The 9,230-nt window shown below is 39.9% G+C and overlaps 1 long non-coding RNA gene across 1 annotated transcript; it reads left to right on the top strand.

Annotated features, from left to right (window-relative positions):
- The first annotated feature begins 2,142 nt into the window (after positions 1–2,142).
- On the top strand, positions 2,143–2,991 carry LOC143988709 (uncharacterized). Its single transcript, XR_013276901.1, has 3 exons — positions 2,143–2,218; positions 2,513–2,646; positions 2,788–2,991. It is a non-coding gene; the product is annotated as an uncharacterized LOC143988709 (long non-coding RNA).
- The last annotated feature ends 6,239 nt before the right edge of the window (positions 2,992–9,230 follow it).

Genomic DNA, 9,230 nt, shown 5'->3' on the forward strand with positions numbered 1-9,230 from the left:
GGTGGTCTCAGCGAGGGGCATTGATTGAGTTTCAAGAAGCTATTAGATAAGCACCTGAATGACCACAACATACAGGGATATACAATGTTATACTGACATATAATAACATACATAGGTTGGACTTGATGGACTTGTGTCTTTTTTCGACCTCACCTACTATGAAACTATGATAAGTGCCAAATTTGCAGACTCCCACAACCACCAGTCAGGTTTGTGGGGAAGGGTCCCTTTATACACCGAACATAAGGGCATGTTGTCTGATAGGGTGCAGGAGGTAAAGGGGAGGTGCCCACACTGCCTATCCTCCTCCTTCCTTTCCAGTCCATGCTTAGATATGGGTTTTTGGGAGGACACGATCCTTTTTTTCTTGTATTTTGCATTAGGTCCCCCTTAAACATCCATTCCAGACCCTCATCTAGAGTAAGGGTCTGGTGAAGATGAAAGGAAATCCCCAGGTGTTTGTTTTTCCAAACGTAAAAAAATGGCTGAAGCTGTTGTCAGCAATTTACACAGAATTGTATTGTAAATGTCATCTCTTCTTTAGTAGGTTGTATACATCATACAAATGTGTCACTTTAGGCAAGTAATAGTAGTCCCTGCAGGTTAATGTTGACCTTAATGCATTATTAAACAAGCTGCTACCTACCAAACAGGATATTTTAACTGTTTCTTTGCTTTGTTACATGTCCCCAGCTACCCCTGCCCCCCCCCCCCCCCATGCTATCCCTTGCCTATTAGGCTGGGGGATGGTCACAACCCTTTTTAACATTTAGCTGACATTGACTTCAGTTGGGTTTGGATTTGACACCTGATCTTTAGTCACGTTCTACAAACCCACATTCAATCAAACCCAGGTAAGTTTGGCATGTCCCTAGTGATCCCAGTTATGAGGTACTGACTCAGTGGTACTTTGACCCCACTAGAATACCACATATGGTACCAGAATGCTCCCTTGATTATTTTAGGGGTTGCTTACAACTGGGCACATAATAAAGCCACTAGAAAAAACAGTCAAATATACTGTACAATCAAAATTCAAAACAATATTTGCAATGCTAGTGATATTAATGTCAATAAAAACTTGCATAAACTAAAAAGAAAATAAACTAAAAAAAAAAGGTCAATTGGTGATCCAAATAGAGGTAGTAGTTATTTATTTATTTGGTTTTCTTTTTGTTTTTTATTATTTTTTTATTTTATTTTTATTTTTATTTTTCTTTATTGATATGTTTATGTTATATTTAAAAATATCTCTGTACATCAAAAAAATGTCATTTCTAATTACTATTAACGTTGTACAGGTAACATATACCGTTTAATGTCTCGCTACGCTTGGCCCAAGGTGGGTTTCATGGTTTGCACACTTGGGGATCTCTGTTGCTCTCTATGAGTCCCACCCACATTGAGGAGCTTTGCTTTTTCCCTCCTTCCCTACACCGCATTCCTAAGCCTTACTATTTTGTGATTTGGGACCGGATCCTCTGTTTTTTATCTTCCCTTGCTCCAAGTATGCAAGGGCATATGGACACCCAAGGGCGCCGCTGGGTCATATCCCCAGGCGGCTCCCGATTTGAGGTGGAAGGGAGCATGTAATCCCCTCAAGGGTTAAAAGCCATGACAATCGTCGTTTTATCTGCCCTCTATGCAGGCTTGTGTCTTCCCGCCCCTTTAAGGGCGGAGAGCTAGCATAGCCCTATCTCCATCAGCATGTATCCAAATGAACCTCGTGTCAGCACTGAGGCATTATGGGGTTGGTAGTTTAAATGCCGACTTGGAAGGCTTTGCACATGCTCACTGCTTCCACCTATGGCTGTCCGCATCGAGCCGGTGACGTCAGACGCCGGCTCGATGGATGGGGGATACAAAAGGCAGCGCTGTCACTTCATCTGTAGTGCAGGTTCAGCACAGATACTACCGCCACGCTGACTTTTCCTTTGGTAAATATACTTTTTTTAGTTGAACTTCATACTGTTACAACACTGTTTCTCATCTTTCTATACCCATATCTACTCATCCTTCTTTTTATTTGCTTGTAGGTTCAGCAAGCCTGGCAGTGGCAGCATACCGCTGCACTCTGTAATTTACAAAATACCATACTAAATCAATTGATTTTTTTTTTTTTTTTTTTTTTTTTTTTTTTTTTTGTAATCTGTTGCATTTGTACTGCACCAATATTATCATATGGAATTAACTCTTCCATCTTTGACTCTAACTGCAGGTAAAAATAATTTTTATTCCTTTCGCTTTCTTTAACAGTATATAGGTAGTATACCCCCAGCAGCCACTCTTTACAAGCTACCAATCAAGCGTAATTAAAATCAATTGTTTTATTCCTTTGATAATGAGTATCTCATGTTCTACTATGGAGGCTTGTTTTTTAGCCCCAATTCCCTCTTATAATTTAGGGATTGATATCAGTTACCCTTTTTGTTACAAATTAACATTTTTCAATACCTGTGCTGGATTTGTAAACTTGGTACTTATTTCTGGATTTTGTTTTTGATCTTTGTAGCGCTTGTCTACCTCCATCTATGCCCTGCGTGGGGCTGGGTTGTTTTTAGCATTTGATCCTGTCACCCAATTCTTGCCACCTATTTCACCATCTATTGGCTTGTGGGTTGCGATGCCGGGAATGATTATACCTGGGTAAGCATAGTACCTCCTTTGACTGAGCGAATTGAGACCAATTTCATACTTAATTCTCTGAAATTCATGTGTATCCAATTGTATGGCATAAATGTATTTTCTGTATTCTTAAACCTTTTTTTGTGTTTATGTTCATGTTAGTTGCATACTCCCCTGAAGAAGCAAAAACGCGAAACATGTCGGGAGGACACATGATCATTCTCAGCAACTAACATTTTCAGGATCCCCTATACTTTGTGTCATGTAATCTTTTGTATAAAAAGTGTATTTGTTATTATATTTTTGCTATTTTGGTTTTTCCAAAATAATTTTAACATATTTCCAATATTAAAGCTATGAATTCTTTTTTAAGAAATCTCTGTTTCTTTATATAGTGTACCGTAAAAAAATCCCCTGCCCCCCCCCCCTCTTCCTATTCTTGGATACAATATTTATAGAATTATTAGGGGATGAGGTACCTTTAACAGTAATGTGTCTCTGGGATAGTGTGGACCAACTTATTTCAGAGGTAGTAGTAATTCCATAATAAATCCAGAACCTGAAATCTGTGAACCACCATGTGATAGGTAGTTATACCAGTGATCAAAATGCGCCTCTTGGTCTGCCACCATTGAAAGATGGACTCTTACTAGAGCCAGTGGACTCTATTACAGAGTCAGATGCGCCTATCATGATATATTGAACCTCTGAGAATCACAGACAATCCAGGAACACTTTAGGTGGATATGATAGTGCAGAATTTCACAGTGAAAGTAGAATGAAAAAAAGCCCAAATAGTGTAAAACCATAAAGCACTTTTTATTAAAACAAAGAGTTAAACGTACTCATGTAAAACTTTAAAAAAACATCCAGGAGGACATCTAGGTAGTGTACAAAGCAGGCAAGCATGGCAACGTCACGTACGTTGGTTCAATCCAATGCGTTTCATCATAAATGCTGCCATCGAGGAGGGAAATATGTAATATGTTGCATAATACAGCAAACTAAAGTAAGGTGTAGTAGTGGCCCGCAGCCCACCCCCTAGTGGAATGCAGTGTTTTTAGTATTTAGAACACAGGGGATAGTGAGGGCACTGAGGGCAGAACCCTCCACTGCTACAAAGACTAACTAAATGCTAAACTAAACTAAATGCTAGTGTTTAAATAAGCAACTATGCTCCTGTTGAGGAAGTCTCTGTGCGGAAGATAATGCACCAAGAATATGCATGTTTGGTTGGAAGGATTTCTGCACAGCATGTCTGAAATCCAATATAACAAGATACACACGATAGTGTACAGTGGTGAGTCTGTGATAATATATGAGAAAATTAACAATACAACATGGAGCAGAGAAAGGACCTACAGCTAAGATAGATGTATATACTATCACTTTTACTATTTATAATCATATTGAAAGCTTCTCATCTGAAGCCCTGTAGCACTCTGTGCTTTATTGTAAAAGTGTGTTTATGGGACTATGTCTGCTAAATAGTCTTGATGAGACATGATCCGTGGTCTTGTGAATAGAGGATGGCAGAGATATAGTTCTAGAGAACAATAGATTATATGTGTCACAGGTAGATGTGGTTAGACACCATAGCTTGCATTGCATTGCTTCCTAAGCGCTTTTCAGGTGCTTCGGAACTGCTGCACATTCATTCCAATGGGCAGGGGCGTTTTAGGAGCGCTGTATACAGAGCTCCCAAACCGCCCCAAAGATGCTGCTTGTAGGACTTTTTTTCCCACCCCCCAAAAGTGCACCGCTACACGAGTGCTTTCACACTGGGGTGGCATGAGAGACAATTTTCAGGTGCTTTACAGGCGCTATTTTTAACACTAAAATGCCTGAAAACAGTGTCAAAGTAACCTAATGCATAACCAGTCCACATACTGTAGTAATCCTAACAGTCTGGAATAAAAATACCAACCTGGAATCTATGATAGGTAATTTCAACACAGATGGCAATATGCACTGGGTTTTGTTAATCTACTGTACCAGGAACATCGATTCCTTTGTGGATAGATACAACATAAGTCATTAAAAGCACAATAGCATTATTGGAACCTGGCATCTACAAACATATATGCTAATGGTGGCGTGGATTTGGGAGATGTTCAAATTCAGTTAGAATACACAGTATGTACATCCTAACCCAGTAAGGAATACCACCATACAGTTGTTTTTTCACTCACATACTGTGTTGCGTCCTGCAATAGAAATTGATGTTAATTAACTAAAACTGGAGCATGCAAAATCTGGTGCAGCGCTGCATAGAAACCAATCAGCTTTCAGTTTTTTACATTTTTTTTTTTTTTACTTTTTTGAACAAGTTGAAGTTAGAAGCTGATTGGCACAGCTTATGAATGCCCAGCTGCACCAGATTTTGCATTGTCAGGTTTTAGTAAATAAACCCTACTGCAGGTTATTACATCATGAATAAGCTATGCAGGGATTCATTTTATTTGTTTTTAAATGATTGTGTGAATTCTATTTCTGTACAAATTCTGTAGAATTATATTGAAGTTGTTTTGTACATTCAAATTTAATGTTTTCATGTTATCCCTTCTTAATCAACTTCTCTGTTTGGGGAATTACGATTTTATTTATTTAATAATTTTGGAGTTTACATCTACTGGAGGAAAAATCAATCCTAATAATGTGTGCCTCTACCTGAAATCCCAAGTCTCCTGTTGGTATTGATACCAAAGGCAGGGAAAACCAGAAACACTCAGAGCAAACACAAAAGGTCTTTGTACACCAAGTCTATAGCATAAAACAAACAGCATCTGCTCCTCCAAGTCATTAATAAACTCAGTCAATTCCTGACTAACAGGGTGCCCCTTAATGGGTTCCCCAAAACAAACAGACAGCTCTTATACTAGTTTTGGTGTTCTACTAGCACTCAACCTTTTCAACCAGAAGGAGGTTTCCACCCAAGAGACAGAGTGAGAGATAGGGCCCGAAGAATGTGCTAGCACTAATAAAGGCATGTCGACCATTGAGAACAATGATGAGGTCTGGCTACCAGGTAAGAAGTGGACCTAGGAAAGGAGGCTTATTTTCATCCAAAGATCTACAAAGCCTCTACAAAGTTCTGGACTCCAGATGCAGAACAGAACTTCTGAGAAAATCAAATTGTTTTTCTTCACAACAGCCATAAACCCTGAAGCACTTCACCATGTATATGAGAAGATCCAAGATGACATTTAACACAGCGTTCACAAAAGTGAGTACATCCCTCACATTTTTGTATTTTTATTTTCCAGCACTGCCTTAACCCTCTTGGGCATGGAGTTCGCCTAAGCTTCACAGGTTGGCACTGGAGTCCTCTTCCACTCCTCCATGAAGACATCATGGTGGTGGATGTTAGACACTTTGCACTGCTCCACCTTCTGTTTGAGGATGCCCCACAGATGCTCATGAGGAGTTTAAGTCTGGAGACATGCTTGGCCGTCCATCACCTTTTCCCTCAGATTCTTTAGCAAGGCAGCATCTTGGAGGCGTTATCATGGTGGAATTTTGCCCTGCGGCTCAGTCTTCGAAAGGAAGGGGATCAGGCTCTGCTTCAGTATGTCACAGTACATGTTGCCATTCATGGTTCCCTCAGTGAACTGTAGCTCCCCAGTACCGGCAGCACTCATGCAGCCCCAGACCATGACACTCTCACCACCACACTTGACTGTAAGCAAGACATACTTGTCTTTGTACTCCTTATCTGGTTGCCACCACACATGCTGGACACTATCTGAATCAAATAAGTTTATCTTGATCTCATCAGACCACAGAACATGGTTCCAGTAATGTCCTTAGTCTGCTTGTCTTCAGCAAATCATTTGCAGGCTTTCTTGTGTATTATCTATAGAAGAGGCTTTGTTCTGGGATATCAGCCATGCAGACCAATTTGATACAGTGTGCGGCGTATGGTCTGAGCACTGACAGGCTGACTGCCCCACCCCTTCAAACTCTGCAGCAATGCTAGCAGCACTCATACATCTATTTCCCAAAGACAACCTCTGGATATGAGCATGTGCACTCAACTTCTTTGATCGACCTTGGTGAGGCCTGTTCTGAGCGGAACCTGTCCTGTTAAACCACGGTATGGTCTTGGCCGCCATCGCAGAGGAGCAGAAGAGGACTCCGGTGGCAACCTGTCTTCACAGGTTGCCACTGGAGTCCTTTTCCACTCCTCCATGATGACGGCCAAGACCATAGAGCAGTATATATATATATATATATATATATATACCCCCATATACACACACTATATATATATTATATATATATATATATATATATATATATATATATATATACCCCTCACATTTTTGTATTTGTATTTTCCAGCACTGCCTTAACCCTCTTGGGCATGGAGTTCACCAGAGCAGAAGTTAATTTGTATCCTCCTCTCCCTGAGTATGCACTGACATGCTCCAGGGGAACTCAGAAGACAAACCATACTCTCTCAGGACAGGTATGGCTACATATTTTTGTTAAGGCTGACATGACCAACATTGGTGTGAAGAGGGCATATAACTGACGCACATAAAAACTGATGTCCGTGTGCATGAAAACTGAGGTAAACTGATGTCTTTGCAAGAAGGGCAGCCATCAGAAATTTTGGGCCTGACCCCCAACATTCAACATTCAAAAATGTGTGATCGCCTCATGTTTCATTCTCCTCTCTTCAGCTGTTAAGTGTGGGGGGGGGGGGGGGGGTTGCTGGGGAAAATGTGTGATCTCCTAATGTTTCTAATGTTTCCTTCACCTCTCTTCAGCTGTTAAAGGGGGGCGGTAGGGAGTGGCGGTGGTGAAAATGTGGAATCTCCTCATGTTTTCAGCTGACAGCTGATAAGCGGGGGAGGGGGTGCGACGGCCGGGCCCCTGGGGACATGTGGGCCCCTTACACGTGTAATGCCTGTACTCCCCTGATGGTGGCCCTGTCTCCAAGTGAAATCTGAATGGTTTTCACATCAGTTTTCATGCATGTATGGTGTAAACGAGCCCTTAAGGACCCCTAACAAATATATATATGTATTACAAATAAACATTTAATGCATGACAAATGAATAATAGTTCAGAGCACATAAATATTTTCTTTCAGAAACACTCTCTCTTCCTAACACCTGTCTGATAAAGGATGAGACATTGTTTTTACTCATTGATATGTGTGTAAACTTCAGTTTAGACTATTTAGCTCTGCAAATATACTTTTACAACAAAGGAGAAAAGGAAATACTGGAAAGCACTTTAAGGAGCCTAAAGCAATACCGCCTGGCTGGATAGAACCATATAAAAATTATTCTGCCAAACAAAGAAAATATATTTTCTTTAACTTTATTTTTTTAGCTTTGGGCCTGAAACAAATTGAAAATACTGTAAGTCATATTTTTATTTTTAAGATAAAGATTGTGGATTAATAGTAAAAAAGATACAAAAAAGTTAAAAATTATATTTAGTTGACTAAAACATAATTGACCTAAAATCTTCAAAGGTTTACTTTAAAATCTCTTATACTGATTAGTGAAACTGATCTGAGTACTGTCAATGATACTTATTAAGTATCTTCATTACTTAGTTATATTACCTAATAATAATAATAATAATAATAATAATAATATTTGTACTAAAATTTTAGGACAAGCTTTTGACGGCCTACCACATCCTTCTTCTCGGACCAAGCATACTTATACATAAATGTTTAAAAAGGTGCTTCAGTCTCCTACAGAAAAAAACTAAAAGTCAGCAGCTACAGTATTTTTAGCTGCTGACTTTTAGTTTTTTCTATAAAGGCTCTTACCTGTGCAGGAATCCAGCAATGTCTGCACCTGAGCTGATTTTTCAATCGGGTGCTGCCACCACCATCTCCACTGTGGGGAAACCAGGGAGGAGGCGAGGAGGCAAGGGGTTTAATTTCCTGCTGAATTTGACGCAATGAACTCAGCTGGAAGTGAGAGCAGGTACCTGTCAAAATCAGATACCCGCCCCCCCCCCAAAAAAAGTGCCAAATGTGGCAGCGGAGGGTAGGGGGGCAAACAAGCGGAGCTTCCTCTTTTGCGTGGAGCTCCGCTTTAATTAGTATCAGACCGGTTGATCCAAGAAGAAAGGGGTGATAGACCCAAAAAATCTTGTAGTGAAAATTCCTCTGTTAGTGCAAATAAAAAAAGTATTACACTTAAGTTGCTTAAATTAAAGTACTACTCTGTTACAAGTGCGCTAGCACAGCTACAACCACCTTAAAATACTGTAAATCTGAAACTTTGACCTGCGGTGGTCAGATTTTATTATACTATTCAGGAATTATTACTGTATTGAAATGGTTTAGTAGAACAATGCACGTATTGCAATTTACCTACTGTACAGCTGGACGACGAAAGTTTACGTAATCCAGCGCTACAGTGGACCTTTGCTTTAGCAGAGACTGCATTCCTGGGGTTAAATTAAAATCTGCACTCCTAGGGCAGGTTGCCCAAATTAAATGTGACCTACTTTTTCCCTTTTCTATGCTGCTTCTCTTTTTTATGATATAGTTTGTCTTCTGCTTTAAGGCAATGAAGTGTCTTAGCAAAAGACGGATTAGTTTTTTATAGAATCTAAAACATGCGCTC

Source organism: Lithobates pipiens, unplaced genomic scaffold, assembly GCF_037356315.1.
Source record: "Lithobates pipiens isolate NorthernLeopardFrog02 unplaced genomic scaffold, aLitPip1_a1.2 Scaffold_1, whole genome shotgun sequence".
NCBI classification, from domain to species: domain Eukaryota; kingdom Metazoa; phylum Chordata; class Amphibia; order Anura; family Ranidae; genus Lithobates; species Lithobates pipiens.